Source organism: Pygocentrus nattereri, chromosome 1 (genome assembly GCF_015220715.1).
Source record: "Pygocentrus nattereri isolate fPygNat1 chromosome 1, fPygNat1.pri, whole genome shotgun sequence".
NCBI classification, from domain to species: domain Eukaryota; kingdom Metazoa; phylum Chordata; class Actinopteri; order Characiformes; family Serrasalmidae; genus Pygocentrus; species Pygocentrus nattereri.
In genome coordinates, this window is record NC_051211.1 from 51,999,378 (window position 1) to 52,018,973 (window position 19,596).

Below are 19,596 nucleotides of genomic sequence, written 5' to 3' on the forward strand. Positions count from 1 at the left end.
ACATTTTGGCCAAACTTTAAGGCAGCTAATAAATAATAAACTGGAATACACGTTATTTAACGAGTTTAGTGAAAGTCCTGGTATAAATACAATCAACAACAAGACAAATGGTTTGGTTGAGCACAGAACAAGTTAGCCATTAATACTATCAATCAAGAAAGAAGGCAGTCAATAAACATCACTGTTTACAGTGTACAAGCCAAGGAAAAGTAATGCAAATACATTCAAATGCCACGTCAACTTATTTGATCAATTCTATATACACACACACCTCCTTGTGTCTACGCTCATGGTCCATCTTATCAGCTCCTCTTACTGTATAGCTGCACTCTGTAGTTCTACAGTTACAGACTGTAGTCCATCTGTTTCTCTGATACTCTGTTACCCTGTTCTTCAGTGGTCAGGACCCCCATGGACCCTCACAGAGCAGGTACTATTTGGGTGGTGGGTCATTCTCAGCACTGCAGTGACACTGACGTGGTGGTGGTGCGTTAGCGTGTGTTGTGCTGGTCTGAGTGGATCAGACACAGCAGTGCTGCTGGAGTTTTTAAACACCTCAGTGTCGCTGCTGGACTCAGAATAGCCCACCAACCAAAAATATCCAGCAAACAGAGTCCTGTGACCACTGATGAAGGACTAGAGGATGACCAACACAAACCGTGCAGCAGCAGATGAGCTGTCGTCTCTGACTTTACATCTACAAGGTGGACCGACAAGGTAGGAGTGTCTAATAGAGTGGACAGTGAGTGGACACAGTGTTTAAAAACTCCCACAGTACTACTGTATAGTGTAGTGTATGTGTGTGTATATAATGCTGATAACTAGGGATGTTCAAAGGCACTAGAGTACATTAAACCTTCAAGGGGTTAACCAATACATTCCAATGCTGAAATCACTGTTCAGGTTTTCAATACACTTCATCATGTTTAGAGACAATAAACAGACCAACAATGCAGTGAAACGTGACTGTTTTGCTTATACTTGCAAGTAAGTATGTTATACTTGTAACCACCATGGTTACTTGTTTTTCTTTTTGGGTGAAGAAGGTGCCATTTACTGCATGGCATTACCACCTCCAGCCTCAGGGGCGAGCTATGAGCTGTTCTGACTCCTTGAGGCAGGAACAGGTATAAAGGTTAGAGAGACAGGAAGCAGGGAAAAGCTGCTCTCCATCTCCTTCACCAGGAAACTTGTGTTGCTTACGCTGGTGTGAGTGTTGTTTTGTTAGAACCAATTTCATGAGTTTAGGATGAAATGTGTTGGTTTTCTATAGTTTTTTTTGGTAGTAGCTGTAAGCATCCTATACTAACTCCATGCTTTGTTTGTTTAAATGCCCCGTTGTTGTTTGTTCTGCTCATTAGAGTTACTGGTATGTTTATTATTAGGAGGAGACTTTATGCCACCCATCAGTTTGCTACTGGGCATGGCAGTACTCTTCTTCTGTTTGAACATATCACTACAGACCGCACAAGAAAACATCTCTGGGCACCAGCTTTCGTCTTCCTGTGGATTAGACATTTCTCCAGTCATTCCTTTTCATCTTCCTCTCTTTCGCTTTCCTCCATCACTGGATCAAAACCGGTGAGACTGTTCCTTAAATAAGGCTAATCTGTACAGTGGTAAAGCCGGACTCCAGGACTGAAGAAAAAAGGATTTGGGACAACTTTTGTATTTGTTGGTTGTTTGTGTGTCTGGTAAATCACATTTAATACACTTTGGGTTTTTTGAACACACGGGTATGACTGAGTGCTCAATTCATGTCTCATTGCTGTAGAATGTAGTAATATTATTCTGATTTGTTTCCAGTTTTCGTTTATTTCCATCTATCTATGTCTTTTTATATCTATCTATCTTTTAATACCTCTCTCTCTCTCTCTCTCTCTCTCTATATATATATATATATATATATATATATATATATATATATATATATATATATATAATCTTTTATCTGTTTATCTATAGTTCTATATCTGTTTATCTATAGCACTATATCTGTTTATCTATAGTTCTATATCTGTTTATCTATAGCTCTATATCTGTTTATCTACAGCACTATATCTGTTTATCTATAGCTCTATATCTGTTTATCTATAGTTCTATATCTGTTTATCTATAGCACTATATCTGTTTATCTATAGCACTATATCTGTTTATCTATAGCTCTATATCTGTTTATCTATAGCTCTATATCTGTTTATCTATAGCTCTATATCTGTTTATCTACAGCACTATATCTGTTTATCTATAGCTCTATATCTGTTTATCTATAGTTCTATATCTGTTTATCTACAGCACTATATCTGTTTATCTACAGCACTATATCTGTTTATCTATAGCTCTATATTTGTTTATCTATAGTTCTATATCTGTTTATCTACAGCATTATATCTGTTTATCTACAGCATTATATCTGTTTATCTACAGCATTATATCTGTTTATCTATAGCTCTATATCTGTTTATCTACAGCATTATATCTGTTTATCTATAGCTCTATATCTGTTTATCTATAGTTCTATATCTGTTTATCTACAGCACTATATCTGTTTATCTATAGCACTATATCTGTTTATCTATAGCTCTATATCTGTTTATCTATAGTTCTATATCTGTTTATCTACAGCATTATATCTGTTTATCTATAGCTCTATATCTGTTTATCTACAGCATTATATCTGTTTATCTACAGCACTATATCTGTTTATCTATAGCTCTATATCTGTTTATCTACAGCATTATATCTGTTTATCTATAGCTCTATATCTGTTTATCTATAGTTCTATATCTGTTTATCTACAGCATTATATCTGTTTATCTACAGCATTATATCTGTTTATCTATAGCTCTATATCTGTTTATCTACAGCATTATATCTGTTTATCTATAGCTCTATATCTGTTTATCTATAGTTCTATATCTGTTTATCTACAGCATTATATCTGTTTATCTATAGCTCTATATCTGTTTATCTATAGTTCTATATCTGTTTATCTACAGCATTATATCTGTTTATCTACAGCATTATATCTGTTTATCTATAGCTCTATATCTGTTTATCTATAGCTCTATATCTGTTTATCTACAGCATTATATCTGTTTATCTATAGCTCTATATCTGTTTATCTATAGTTCTATATCTGTTTATCTACAGCATTATATCTGTTTATCTACAGCATTATATCTGTTTATCTATAGCTCTATATCTGTTTATCTATAGTTCTATATCTGTTTATCTACAGCTCTATATCTGTTTATCTACAGCATTATATCTGTTTATCTACAGCACTATATCTGTTTATCTATAGCTCTATATCTGTTTATCTATAGTTCTATATCTGTTTATCTACAGCTCTATATCTGTTTATCTACAGCATTATATCTGTTTATCTACAGCATTATATCTGTTTATCTATAGCTCTATATCTGTTTATCTACAGCATTATATCTGTTTATCTATAGCTCTATATCTGTTTATCTATAAAACAACACATTTTATATATGTGTAGCCCCTAATAGTTAGACCATTACATACTTTGCTACTCTGAAACACAAGTGCCTGAACTTGAGTGCATTGGCAAGGTTATTAAGGATGGGGCTGAGAAGGCTGAGACAGCATGGCTGCATCACTAACGAGGCCAAATACTCGAGCTGATGTTGGTCCATTAACAGTGAAAATATACGTCTCTTACAAATAACACGCTGCAACATCACCTACTGAGGAGAAAAGACCCAGTGCAGACATCAACAAGCATCCAACACGACAGTGGTTAGCTCAGTTAGCTCATTAGCTCATTTGAAGGCACTGCCTGTGTTACTCATCCAATATGAAAACCTACTGATTTCCCTCAGGAGGATTTATAATGTTTTCAACAAATAAGCGCATTCCTCTGCATGCAGCACCAGCGCTGTCAGCCAAAAAAGTAAGCCTACAGTTTTACATTGTTTACCGCCAAAGTCTTTATGCATTGTTTCTCATGAACAGATAATCAAGCGACAAAATCAGTCGGAATGCACATCCCTACTGATACAGCAATCTCCATCATCCACCATCACCCAGAAGGAAACTGCTTCCAATCCAAGCAGCATCATGGAACCAGAAACCAGAAAGCGGACGAAGTGGGAACTGGCTGAGTCCAGAAGCCAGACACATTGTTGCTAGGCTCGTGAGGAGATCGCTAGGTGCAGCTCCCGCATGACTTCTCTCTCCTTGCTCACTTCTTTAACCTTTGGGCCTTCACATCTCCAATTAAGAAAGAGGCTGCTGTCTCACCACATTCGAAGCAATTATCGGAGCGCTCTGCTCCACTGGGGAGAGAGTTAGCTAATTGTCTTAATTTGCACAGGGCCTTTTCCAGCTAAACAAACAAACAAGTTCAGCTTGTCTGTTAACAGAGATGCAGAACTGAGGTGGTACACCCACACAATTGTTGCCCAGTTGATAACTTGTATATTAAAGGTTTAAGATTAAGAGACCCTTATTAGTCCCACAACGGGGAAATTTCACCTCCGCATTTAACCCACCCGTGAAGTGAAACGCCACATACACACTAGTGAGCACACACACACACTAGGGGGCAGAGAGCTGGCCTATCTGCAGCGCCCGGGGAGCAGTTGGGGGTTAGGTGTCTTGCTCAAGGACACCTCAGTCGTGTGCTGTCGGCTCTGGGGATCGAATCGGCGACCTTTCGGTCACGAGGCTCCAGCCCACGACTGCCCCCAATGCCTTTATACCTTGAACAAGCAAAAATCTGTATCTTCTAAAAAGCAGAGCAAGCTCAGTTTGGCCACAAATGCTGAACTAATAATGTTAGTAATGAAAAAGCTTGTTAGGGGTCACTTAAGTTCATTCCAACTGGTTTCCATAACTTTTCCATCTCTGCTACGCAGGGATGGCCCAAATCAGATTCTCAGTATTGGTATTTGGCTGAACATGATGGACTGGGCATCAGAGGGAATTAAGAATTGAATAAGATCTTGTAACCAATCCGCTGCTGTGGGAACAGAACCGAACAGAATACCTCAAAACCTGAAAATCTCAAAAAACACCTGTCGCTCTTCACACTGTGTGCAAATTTCATGATAAATGGACCAACAGAATGCAGTGTTACTGCAGTGCTGAGAATGATCCACCACCCAAATAGTAACCTGCTCTGTGAGGGTCCATGGGGGTCCTGACCACTGAAGAACAGGGTAACAGAGTATCAGAGAAGCAGATGGACTACAGTCTGTAACTGTAGAACTACAGAGTGCAGCTATACAGTAAGTGGAGCTGATAAAGTGGACAGTGAGCGTAGAAACAGGGAGGTGGTCATGATGTCATGCCTGAGTGTTTGATTAAACAGTAGCTTATTTCTATTTCAGTTCATCTTAACTGAAGTACACACATATTTCATTTTAAAGCTTTGTTGTTTTTGCAGCAAAAAACCCACAGGATCACTTTTCGCCGACACTCAAGGTTTCGGAAACAGTACAGGGAAAGAAAAGGTGGTATGCTGCCACCTCTGATGCTAAAAATGATGCTAAGCCTCATCCTGCATCGCCGTCTTCTAGGAATGTGTTGACAAAGAATGAGTGATGCATTCAGGTCATGGGTCTCGCACTCTTCACTCAGAACATGTAATTTTATCACCAGGCAATCTCAACGCGTGTTTATTACCAAAAGAGTGACCTCAGGCTAAGCACACTTTACAAACTCTCTTCAGTCCACCCTGGCTTGATTTCTCTGCTTTGCTCTCCCTCATTCATGCACAAACATGCAATCATGTGTCAACAGTGTCAACCCTGTCTGGAGATGAGTATAACTGCTTTCCTCCTCATTCAGGGCTGCTGCACAATTTTCTAAACTGAATTCAATATTTTTAATGCATTTTTAAGACCTCAGCATAAAAGAATACCATTTTCACCAAATACCACATGCACTGAAATATAGCATGAATGAAATATGTCTTTCATTCAAACCCACTGGCTGAAAACAGCATGGATATATGCTTTGAGATTTAGTGTAACTAGCAGTTCTGCTGTACTCTAGACCAGGGTTTCTCAACCTGTGGGCTGCAGATCACCACTGGGCCGCAAAGCACCCCGTCATGGTCTGCGGGCATGAACCCTGGGGAGGCCGTAGTTCGTAGTGGATCGGTAACGTCACTTAAAGTCATAAAAACATGGGAAAAAAGATTAATTAATAATTAAGAATCAAGAGGTCAATGCTTTTATGTTATAAAATATACAATATATAGTACGAACCAATATATGGACATGTATACCAACACATGTACAACCAAAAAGAAAAGATAAAGAAAATTAGGAAATTTACTTCAATATGCAGTTAAATCACTTCATTTTTTGGTTATATGGCACAGTATTATACACTCCAATCTGACCGTTTTAATTTCATTAGACTTCTTATGGGAAATAACCATCTTTTAGGGTACCGACGATACTTTGATTTCATGCCGCTCTAATGTCTGTGCATCAGCAGCTCGTTTCTTACGTCTGAAGGTGCTAAAAGCGGTTTTAAACCAGAAGTGGCACACACAGTCAGAGGAACGACTCCCTGATAGTTCCTAATGGCTGCGACTTGAGGGTGAAAAACATTGCAGGACCGTATTTAGTACATTGTTTTGGCGTCATGCTGCTCGCCACAAGCGTCAGGAAACAGACTCTACCCACGAGGTCACATTTTTCATGTCTAAATTTTATGAAAGGCGGCTAGTTTAAACACACCGGAGCCGGTTTGAGCTTCCTCTGTGAAAAAGTTCGGCACTGCACCCGCTTCATCTTCTGCCTCACTGCTGCAGGTTGTGGTTAGGCTGGGCGGTCACCACACGACTTTTAAAATCTTAACAGAACTTATCTTGAGGGCACTCACACTTGTTGGGAATTCCTTTGATTTAATTGTTGTTAAACAGTATAAACACTGAAGAGTTCTCATGGTTTGAACAATCACACCAAATGGCCTTAAAACACCCCCTAAGGAGGATGTGCTGGGGCAGAACACAGTAAGGTATTTACGGCAGGATTCAAATGTCCCACACTGTTCTGGGGGTGGAGGGTCAGTGGCATAGCCTAAAAGCTGTGTGTCTGAGCTGCTGTTTAGATGGGGTGAGACTAAGGCAGGTATACCGAGCGCTCTCTTTTTAATAAAACCATCATTATTTCAGCAAAGCCCAGTCTCCCGAATCTCTTACATGGCAAGATCAAAGACTTTCTACACACTAGACGACAAAACAAAGAGACTTTTGGCTATGGCTATGAATAAGAACTCACACTCCCAGATATTCAAAAATCACAGGAGACACAAAGCTAAACGTACTGGACCAGACCTATTTGTGCTTTTATGTACAGCTAAATCGCAAACTGGGGATTAATATGGGATTAAGAGGCGATGATACAGTGAGAGCTGGAGAAATATTTCACCACAGACTGGTAGCTGAGGTGGAATTGCAAAGAGAGAGATCCGACGTCTGGATCCAACAATGTAAACGTGATATCGGCTATTTGTCCGCGTTTCACACACAGCTCCTCTGTGTCCACTGTTCAGGCGGTGTGTCCGCTCGTCTCTTCGTCTTCTTCTCCGCTCTTCTAGCTCTCCGATTGGCTGTTGTTTGAATCGCTCGTTGAGTAAGTCTCTGACTTTCTCACAAGTCTGATAATAATATCGGAGGCTTCAATCGCTTCAGAGCTCGAACAGAAAGCTAAAGATTCACTCGTATCGCATCTTACACTACCAGATCATCCTTCAGTCGCTTCAGATTTAGCTCCCGACCTGGAAAATCGCTTCAGATTGTGATTTGTCAGGGGTAAATTGGGCTTAAAATCAGGCAAAAACATTGTGTAGTGTAGTGGAAGAAGCTCATTTCAGCAGATACCTGACCCATTAAAATATAGCTGAACATCTCTAAACTGAATATTTATATATATAATAAAAAAAAGACATTTTCAGACTTTCTGACCTGAAATGCCCACTTTCTATTTTAAGACTTTAGAAGACTTTTAAAGGATTCGTGGATCCTCTTTAGTTTTTATTCCAAACCCAATGGTGCTCCTTTCTATGACCAGCCAGAGATCGGCTTCTAAACACTCACAAGCTGGAACAACACAGCAGCACTGCGCTTCTTAACAACTGATTACAACCTGCAAGCCTAACCAAGTGTAGTGTAATAGATGGGGGACCAGAGAGAGAGAGAAAATCATAACCATCGTGTCTGACATCAGTTCTCTTTGCAGCTTTGCCATCTCTTTGGGGAAGCCATATTTAAAACCACCAGGGAAAAGTCAGTTTCAACTTCTAAAATGAGGTCTAAAAATAGGCCTGCATTAAAACAAGAGCCTCTCTCCTGCAGATCGGCGGCATGCAGAAGTCCCCCCTGCTGCTTTTTGGGCTGTAAATTGACTTTACAAGCCTCTCTGTCAGAAAGCAGCTTTTCTGACACCTGCCTCCATCCATCAATCCAGGGTAGCCGTGGCTTGGTGAACAGGCAGCCAACAGAGCCAATTAGCTGCCAGGGTGAGCATCGGGCACCGGTGCCAACCAAAGAGGCAGCCAATTAGGGGCAGCTTCAGTCCGAACAAAACACTGGCACCCCTGAATGGAGACGAGGAAGGAGAGACGGCAGGAGCGGAGCTCGCAGCGAGAGACGGGGCACCGCAGAGAATATGATGGGCATGACAGGATCTCTCTCACAGACACACAGCCAGCTCAGACAGGGGGTGAAAACATATACACCAAAATCACTAATGTGCCAAACACACTTCCCTGACACTCTCAACAAGGCTGATCCACCCATACGTTCATCCAAATAGACTGGAAAACCGTAAACCACTCTGTGTGCCATCGCATGCCCGACTTGGTTGTTAACCTCACTGAACTAGACACAGTGCTTAGATGCTGATGTGTTATTTGCTAACTGGGTGATTTGTTTACCAGGAGTGCCCATAATCGTGTGGCTTGAGATCTACTTTTTTCCAGTGGGCAGGTCATCAGGATCTACCTGGCCTCATCCTTTTTTTTTTTAAAGCAATGAAACATTTTAATGCACTTCAATGGTCCATATTGACAGTCAGTCATATTCTGATGATGTGCACTGAATGGTCAGCAGGTTTGTGTGGCCTTGGGGTGGAAAAGTTAGGATCACCTTCATCAGCGGTCAGTTTAGACCCCTCCACTGCTGTTGTCAGTTTAATTAAGCATGACCTAATTTATTTTAAGTGATTTTTTTTTTTAATCCCACAAACGGGGAAATTCCACCTCCACATTTAACCCATCCGTGAAGTGAAACACCACATACACACTAGTGAACACACACACTAGGGGGCAGTGAGCACACTTGCCCGGAGCGGTGGGCAGCCTGGGGAGCAACTGGGGGATATGGTGTCTTGCTCAAGGACACCTCAGTCATGGACTTCCGGTCACAGGGCCAGTTCCCTAACCTCCAGCCCACGACTGCCCCCTGTCAACATCCCTCTTCTGGATGTACTTCTTCAGCGCATCCATATTTAGTTCCCGATATAGTTTATTACCCCCTCCTACATTGAGTATCAGCCGAAACAGAGTCCGATCTGCTATTTTGTTAGGGTCTTTTATCTTTTAGGGTGTCGAATACGCTTTGATTTCATGCCGCTCTACTGTCTGTGCAGCAGCAGCTCATCTCTCACCTCTGAATGCACTTCTGCAAACGGCGGTCTTAAACCAGAAATGACACATGCAGCCGGAAGAACGATGCCCTGATAGATTTTAATGGCTGTGACATGAGGGTGAGAAATAAATACACTGTTTGTGAAGTCTGGACCACTTTTTGGCTCCTGAGTTCACTTTTAGCTGGGAATTCATCAGGGTAGTTTCTGTGTATAGTTTGAAAATGCCCCTGGACGTTTCCCTTCCTTGGATGTGCGATGGCTACTTGGCAAATCGAGCCGCTGCATTTGGAGTCCGACACTGATGCTCTGCATGGAGGAGGTACGTTTTCGGCTTCTTTGTGCTCGGCCTCACACTCATCGTCTGAAAAAGCCAGCCTAGGTTTAAAAGGAAAACCCAAAACTGGCACTACGCAAACCGCTACCGATAAATGAAAACCTTTTAGATTGCTGTACAGGCAAACTCGCAGCGGTGCTTTAGACGGCTGTGGTGCAAGTACAGTAAACAAGCAGCAAATTACAGAGACAGTGACCACATTTCGCATCAACCTCACTGACCTGCACGCCGCCAGAAGCAGTACGAAAGTGTTGAAATGTGATAGCCTGTTTGAATGTGGCGCGGTCTACCGACATGCACTGCGCAATCGACTGGTCGGTCACGATCAACGTATCGGGCATCCCTGGGTTACACTAAAACCAGACGAGAACTGGGATCAGAAGGGATGCACCCAAATATCGGCCCGCATGGTCAAAAGTGGCACTTTATTCCCGGCAAGAAAAAAGGCTGAAAGAAATAAAAGAGTAATTAGAACTAGAGGAATGCGTTAAATTTGACAAATCATTTGAAACTCATACTGAGAAAACAATAAAAACATGATTTACCATTCAGCCCTACTAGTGATCATGACAGCTATCAATAGATCATCAATGAAGTATAAAAAGATGAATCTCCTCGGTATCAGCAGGCATTTGCTTAAAATTCTTGCCTAAAAAAATAACGTAAACTACAATGTATCAACTGTATTCATCAATAATTTCATAATTTGTCAAATAACAAAAGAATTTAGACTAGTTGCACTGTTAGGCCAGTGCATTATTTGTATGGGAACCTAACAGACTTTGAAGCCACAATATGACTCCAGCATTACGAGATTCAAATCTGTTTAAGATAATAAAAGTAGGAAGGAAGAATAAAGATAACTGTGTAAAGGGGGGTAAAGCGGTGAAGGTTTGTTAAAGGTGGGAGATGGGCTATTAGAACACCTGAAATGCACTCATTTCTCAAAATTTCAACGTTGTATAGCTCTCAGTTACTGAACTACGGCATTCATAGTGGTTTGATGTGATTGTAGAGAAACTTGGCGACTGATTTCTTTACAGCGGTGCTGATGGGAACCAGGGGTCACCCGTCTACAACACAAACATAGCCATGTTATTTACTATGCAAAACCACCAGTGAACCTACACATGCTTTCTGAGTTTTATATGCAATGTTGATGGTGAAATCCGGTTAAATCAGAAAAAAAACGACCACTTTTAGGGACTATATTGACCTACAACACCCTGCATGTACCTCCTTGTCAAAAATGTATGTAAAAATACATTTTTTGGCCTAAACCTCATCTTAGATCCATCCTAACACAAAGTCTCCAGAATCAGGCAGTATACTCATAACCATTTCATGAGGTTTTAGAGGCTTTAAACTCTTGTTGATAATTGAATTATGCAGTTTTAAAAAAGTGGAATCTTATCAGGCTCGGAAAAATATTTTAAGCTCTAAATTAGGCCGAGAGGCCTTGCTCACAACAAGACGATGTTTTCCCGATCACACAAGATCTACAGGTCCGTGCTGTTTATTTAAGACTAAAGACATATTTACAGCCAGTCTCAGATTGAGGGAGAAAAAGAGTTCTCCACCCCCCATCTCCTCCCAAATACCACCTACAAGTACATCCAATTCACAACCCAGCAAGTCTTCTTTAATACCTGGGAAATTAAATTGTTGGGCATTATCAGTCAGGGCCAGTCGGCTGTATCTAAAATGTAACAGCATTTTTCAAGCGCGCAGATTTGCAAAGGGACATTTGCTATAGCTGGCACTTTTTTGAGGAGCGGCAAGGAGAGGGAAGAGGAGGAGGGAGGTTGTCTTCTTGAAATATAAGCTTAACTGAAGAGGCGTCTTCAGGCCATCCAACCATCAAATAAAAACATCCGGAGAGTTTAATAGGAAGAGCTTATTGTGGGAGCAGAAAACTGGATTTGAGGTGAGGGAGAAAAAAAAAAAAAAAGCATTTAAGGACACATACAGTAAGACGGAGGCATGAAAACCACCGCAAAGTCCCAGTTTACCACACTAAGGCCTTGTTTTCGAGTGTCACCTTGCCTCTTGGAACTGAGTTACAAGCTGTAGTGGTTGAAATCTTCCCTATGAAATGGGACCATCAAATAAAAAGACACTGCTTCATTATCAGCTACTAGCGCTGCTCTGTGGGCAACCCTGCCCGTCTGCAGTGACCGCAGAGGAGGGGAAAGTTCAGCTCCTCACTGCTGGGCTTTAGTTACATTTAGGGCATCATACGCCTTCAAACAGGGGGGCAGTTATTTATTATCACCCACCACTAATTCTTCAGTGATATGAAGCTGAAGTCAGATATTCTGGTCTGAATTTTCCCGTTCCACTTCTGTTCCACCAAACGGAGCTGAAGTGACATTCTGGCGCCTCGGGCGTCAGAACTGCTGGACTATTAAGGTGGAACGGGACATTTTGCTAGCTAGCTACTGAGACATCAGCACACTATGATTGATTTTTTTAATGCTTGTTATGAAGAAAAAGGCCATAATGCATTGACATGCCATTAAACTAAGACAATACAGTGGTTATCGTAAATTTTTAACAGAGAAAATTCTCACATTTGTGGGTTCCTTTGGTGTCTTGATTTTTTTTTTCTCATAACACTCTGGAGTGAGCCTCTGAAAAACCTCTATTTGACGAGTCAAGTAACCCCAACACTTCGCCCTATCTCCCTATCTCAACAAAAACCAGGACACCCTACCCCTATGTGTGAACATGCAAAACTGGGGGCAGGGCTAACTGGTACCCTAGGGGTGAAATGGGACTGGGCCAAACTCTTCAGACTTGACTCAGCCACCTACATTTCAAATGTAGTCGTTCTTCAATACGCTATAGGACACATGCATAATGAGCAAAAAACCCTTCTGGCGACACTCTGTCTTGACGTGTCACATGCATGCAAACACATAACTAAACACTGTCTGAGCACAATGAAAAGCAACGTTCTTGTTCCTCTGCTGCTTTACAGGGTGAAGAATTGCCAGACATTTCACGCTTTCTTAGACACACATTTTAAGGGCTTTTGCAAGAGTGTCTGTTCTTGTTGTCTCAACAAATCACAATCCCCCAGCCATCAAGCAAGTCACGCTGGTCACTGAGCGGGAGATTGATGACTCGGCGCTTGATTGAAATGTCTGCCCCGGGGAGTGCCAGTGTCTGAATAAAATGATGTGCTTTATGATTGATTGGGCAGCCAGAAACTTTGCTGGAAGGCCCGAGTCACTGAAATCCAAAACGCTATCAGACTTAACGACTTTATTAATGGGCAAAACGCTGAAAGCATTTGCGCATGAAGAGCCGTGGCAGAGTTTTGTGACATCTTGAAAATGGGATTTTTGTGGGATAACTCTGGGCTGGATTTCTTTTACAAATCCTCATATAATCACATCGCTGACTATTTACATCCAACAATGGCTGTGTTTACATAGAAAGATTTTTGCCAATCCGATTAAATACGTTCCAATAACAGATTCGGACTGAGGTGGTTATGCTCACTACAAGTAATCCGATCCAAAGTGATGTACATACGTGGAGAATCGCTTAGTGTAGACGTTACCATGACAGCGAGCATCACGTGAGTCCAGTCAGAGGGAGATGAGCAGCAGTGAGCAGTGCTTGTGTTTTTAATTACATCTTTTAAAGATCAGAGCATAAACTTCGTCTCCTCTGCAGACCAGTTTCTGCTCTGCAATGTTGAACTTTATAAACTTTCACTATGACGGGACACACATGCCAAACGTACTTAAACTTCCCGAAAGGGAATGTAATCAGATACAGGCGTTTACACGGATATTATTCTTCTATCTAACGGATTATTTACAGGATTACCCACCTCGTTCAATCAGACAGGAACTGTATTGGCCTCAATCGGACTAGCCTATTCTGAGTGAGGTGTTTACATGAACGTATTCCACTCCGACTGAGCTATTAGTAGGATTATCAATGGAATAGGTTACACGTAAACCTGGCTACTAAGACAAAGGATAAAGAAGTACATGCAACTGGAGAACATGGTGAAGGCACATTTGATATGAACAGAGAATTGCCTGCAGGAAATTTCCAGGGGCATAAAAGTTCCAAAGGCTTCAGAGCAAGTCTAACCAATAAAGGTCTAACTTTGTAAAGACAAACATGAAAAACATTGTTTTTTTACAAGATATAACAGGCAGGAAAACCCATATAAAACCAGAACACAATCTCTTTAGTCAGTGTCTGCCGTATATAACTAACTGACTCTTAATCAATTTTGCCCCGATGATCATCCTGCAGAGTTTTCTTGGAGTTCTAATCATATCCACCTGATTCCACCATTCAGATGTTCCTGAAAGCTTCATGAACTGAATCAGCTGTGCTCAATTTGGTAATAACACAATGTTCAATGTCAACCTACCTATAAAGAGCGTGAATGCCTGCCCCGCCCTTAAATATGTTGTGTAAACCACAATAGATCAAGAGAGTTTGTTCTGAAAACAGACGAAAAACCAAAACCACTCAACTTTTAACCAATCAGGACAAGGCGTATCTAACTGCCTGTCAGTCTTGTTGCAAGCCTACAGCACATAGCAGGGCCCATTGTTTAGCCTTACAGCTGGCAATTACATGACACACTAAAGAAAGAATAGATCCAAGCCAAAAGTGGACAGTAGTCTGACTTTTCAACACTTGGCAAAGCTAATAGAGTTGAAGTGCACAAAGTAAGATACTGGCTTTGCTTTGCAATGTGCTAGACAGGTTTGCAGACAGAGAGGGACAGAGAGAGACAGACAGGTTATTACTTCGGATAGCAATAAGTGCAATATCAACTACTAAGTTACCCTCAGTGTTTAAGTATTATGGGGGTGAGGCTTTGGAACACTACATGGAGAGGCTACATTTTCTTGACTGTTGAGTTTCTGAACAATTAGCTTCAGGGAAAAAATAAATAACTAAAGAAAAAAAAAAAAAAAAAAAAAAATCAATGACCCCTTCCTCAAACTAAATATCTGTAAAAGTGTTGTATTGTTGGCAAGTTAGCTCAACTAGTGATGCATTGAAAATGAAAACGCATGACAGAAACCAAAACTGAAATCCTGGACACGCTGGACCAAAAACGAAAGAAACAAAAAAAGCAACAAAGAACGACCGCATCTATAGCAGAGGTCACTAATGGGCGGATCGTGGTCCGAGCCCGGACCCAGAAGCTGTCCTATGCGGACCTGAACCTATAACCGATAAACTACGGAGAATTGTTTAATGTTTGGCGGGGTGGTCCTATTTTAATCAGCATATGATTTCTAGCCAATACGGTACCACTTTAGAGGCCGGAGACTCACAGACCAATTGCAATTGAAAATATCACGCGATGCTACTCAGCCAACCAGATCTGCACATTATGATGAGCACTGAGACGCGAGTGAGTGACGCCACACGGGGGAGGGAAGAGGCGAGAAACAGCAGTCAGAGAAGAAAGTGAGTCAGAGGGAAGTTAATTTACGTGAAATGCTCTAAAAAAAAAGTTGAAATTTGACTGAATTGTACTTTATTTGATTCGACATTCAGTTGTTGACTGTATAAGATGCTGATATACCTACTAGGCTACTTCAGTAAACAGTACGTGGCACTGAATCACAGCTAGACATTATGATGTTCTGGACCTTTGCTTGAGGAAATTGTCTTTAACTGGACCTTATGGAATTTTAATTAAAGACCCCTGATCTACAGCAATGAATTCCATTACGTTTATTATCCCTTGCACTTTGGCCGCTGAGTATAAATCGTTTCATAATTTCAAAAAACAATTCTGAAGACGGTGCCAGCGCGCTCGCATGAAATTTCCCTTCCGCCTCTGCTGTTTCACTATATTCTGCGGAAAGTCATGCTTTCAGTGAGCACTAAACATGCAGTGGAGAGGTTTTGGGTGTCGTTGCTACTGGGCATGAACAAAGATTATAAAACGCTTGTCTAATATTCTCACAGACACCATGAAATAATTTTATGCTGCCAATTTTACTGCTGATCTGCTGCTGCTCAAACCGTGCCTGTGCTGACCAATGCAGTGGAGCGACTGAAAATAGTGGTTTAGTCACTATTTCTCATTTTCATCGCCGTTAAAATGATTTGCAGTCTTAAGATTTTGGCACTTGGTTAAAGGACTATCTAATATCTTCTGCTGTAAAAAAGAAAGGTGGCACTTTTGATCATTTCTGGCCAGAATTTCACTTAAATTAATAGCAAACTAATTTCTAATATTAGAAAGAAAAAAAACACTTCCTACTTCCACAGTTGTGCCCTGTACTGGAAAAATCTCAGGTGTGTTAGAAAATAAAACGTTACTTTTCATTCACACAAAGACACGGGGAGTGTTTGAAAAGAACCAGGCCTTGTGCTATAAACGGCAGAGCTAGTGGGCTTGAGGGAATTATTATTCGTGCGAAGAGAGGAAGAAGTGGAATCGAACGGCAGCAACAGGCTCAGATTATCACGGGTGCGCAGTTGCCGGCTCGGGGCTGGTAATTGGTGTGGCTAATTTCGGCACATTCACGGCAATTCCACGAGAACGCAGCGGAGTACTCACGGGCACCGATTCTATTGTACGTGACACAGAGAGACGAGAGGCCAAAGCATGACCAGAATTCTGATGAGCGCAGGATCGATATCTCCTAGGATGTGGAGGGGAAAAATAAAAATAAACTCTCTCCCTTTTCCGACACAAAAGCCAGCTTTACAGTTCTCCAGCTCAGAAACTCCGGCAGTCTTACTGCAGGTATTAGGGCTAAAGCCCCGTTCTGAGAAACAGAAGAGAAAAGATAGCAAGAAGAAAGTGAAAGCACACAACATTAGCATTAACGTTAATGCAGTATTTTTTTACTTTAAGACTATTTCCACTGAGGTTCAACACATCAAAATACCCCCAAAAAGGAACATATTAAGGAAAACAAAAGTATTAAACAAATTACAGGTAAGTTTAATAGTAACAAATGTGTCCCTCTGTGATCAAGCATAAAAAAAACCCTAAATAATTCATATGAGAGCACATTTGCTTTAGTCCCATGACACACAAAGACAAAACCAGCTGGAATCAGTGGTGAAATTCAGTAGTTTCAAGAACGACAGAGCTTTCACTTGAAATCAGACTGCTTTTAGATAGATACACTCACCAGCCACTTTATTAGGTTCACCTTGCTAGTAAAAGGTCGGACCCCCTTTTGCCTTCAGAACTGCTTTAATTCTTCATGTCAGACTTTCAACAAGGTGTTGGAAACATTCCTCAGAGATTCTGGTTGGTTATTTGAGTTCCTGTTGTCTTTCTATCATCTGGAACCAGTCTGCCCATTCTCCTCTGACCTCTCACATCAACAAGGCATTTTCGTCCACACAACTGACCGCTCACTGGATATTTCCTCTTTTTGGACCGTTCTCTGTAAACCCAAGAGATGGTTGTGTGTGAAAATCCCAGCAGATCAGCAGTTTCTGAAATACTCAGACCAGCCCGTCTGGCACCAACAACCACGCCACGTTCAAAGCCCCTTAAATCCCCTTTCTTCCCCGTTCTGATGCTCGGTCTGCACTTCAGCAAGTTGTCTTGACCACCTCTACATGCCTAAATGCAGTGAGCTGCAGCCGTGTGATTGGCTGATTAGCTATTTGTGTTAACGAGCAACTGAACAGTGGCCAGTGAGTGTAGATAGACAGAGACAGACAGAAAACAGATAGATAGAGAGAGACAGATAAAAGAAAAAAAGACAAAAAAGATGAATGAGAATAAGACAGAAAGACAGAAAGAGAAAAGAACAAGAAGCAAAGAGCGAGAGAGAAAGCGGGAGCACGAAACACACACACACACACACACACACACACACACACACATATATAGAGATACTTTATTGATCCCGAAGGACATTTAGCAGCCACTACCAGTCACACAACACAGCAGAGTAATAATAATAATAATAATAATAATAATAATAATAATAATAATAATAATAAGGGTGAAACAATATAAAAGCAAGAATATGAAAATATTTTTAAAATCTATCTACAGGCATATATACAAATAGAAATACAAAAAAAAATCTGTAATAATATCTATAACCTGAGGAAAAAAGGCAGCACAGCAATGACTACACAAGGAGGTGCAGGTAACAACATATAATGACAATACTGAATAAATGTGCAGATATTGGCGCTGAAATAAAGTGTCCAGATGCGCAAGATGCACGATAGTGGGTACAGAAAGTGCAAGATGTACAGTAACGTGTCCATATGTGCAGATGGATATATTAACCTATGATTTTAAGGACATTCACAAATCCTTTAGGGCCTATGCAGCGATAATTCAGAGGACTTGCCACACAAGCTCTCTCTGCTAACTCGAACAGGGCGAAAGCTGGGGTTAGCATGCCAGTCTCTCTTTGTCCATATGACCTGATTCTGTAGAAACTAGCCCGGACCCGAGAGAATACAACTAATAATACACAGACCCAGTGGCCCGTGTTAACGTCCCGAGAGTGTGGACAAACTGCGGAGAGGCACAAAGCGCCAAAGCACAGCCCCGGCTCTCCATAAAGAACACGTTTCAGGAGTCTTGATTGATGGTTAAAGATTGAGGGCTTTCCAGGCAGGCACCCACGGCAAGAAGTCCAGGCAGGTTGGACAAAGGACATAACAAATCATCTCTGAAAGGTCCATCTATTCGTGGCATGCTGAGTACAGCAGAACCACGCATTACCGCCGGAGAGAGAACTTTCAAACACTTATTGATGTTTTAGAGGCGATTTAAGCTCATTTCAATTTCCAATTACAAACATGCTACAGCCAACATTGTTCTGCAATATAAGGCCAGCGTATTGATCCCTGCGCATTGTGCCGCCGTAGCCTTATGTTCTGTTTATTAAGAACCATCTCATCTTGTCGATGCGCAAATCCATTTTTCTGCAATGAGGTTATATGTATGCTGAAAATTACAGCCTGCAAAGATATGAGGCAACGGCTTAATATTATTATAATAAACAATCATGCCACAGTGGGCGGGGGGGCTGCGAGGGGGCGGGTGCGGCGAGACAGCGGGTGGGGGGGCGGTGGCGAGAGAGAGAGCGAGAGAGCGAGAGAGTTACAGGTTTAACGTGAGGACTTGGGCCACTCTTGTGTCCTGTGGTTGTAGCAGTAAGTCTGCTTATGCCAAACGACTTCAGACGACTTCTGAAGGACTAATATCTGACACCCTCTCACATCTAAAGACAGTGCCACAGCTTTTAGTCTCAGACTGTGATTTTACAAAGGCTGGGGATCTCGCAGTGTCGCTGTTCTCTAGACTGCAACTAGATTTGAGATCATTCCCCATCATGCACCTGGTGGAAGTTTACAAGCAGATAACCACTTTTCCTCCCACTCTATAGTGGTACAGGTGGGAAGACAGGCTGGCTGGGTGTGTAAAGATCTGGGGCTCAGAGCAGTTCACTCTAGAGCTGTGCACCCTGGTAGATCATCACCCACAATCACCTGTAAATTGTGGTATAAAGATTCACACATCAACGCAACATGCAGCGATTCAGCACTGTTGACTGGGCTTTATGAACTAAACCATAAAAAACAAAGAGGTGTAACTGGAAGCAAGAAATTAGTAAAAGACAT

At 41.5% G+C, this 19,596-nt stretch overlaps 1 protein-coding gene across 4 annotated transcripts in view; it reads right to left on the reverse strand.

Moving 5' to 3' along the window:
- Positions 1-19,596, reverse strand: part of chchd3a (coiled-coil-helix-coiled-coil-helix domain containing 3a) — a 134,097-nt gene that overhangs the window by 61,232 nt on the left and 53,269 nt on the right. The window lies entirely within an intron of this gene.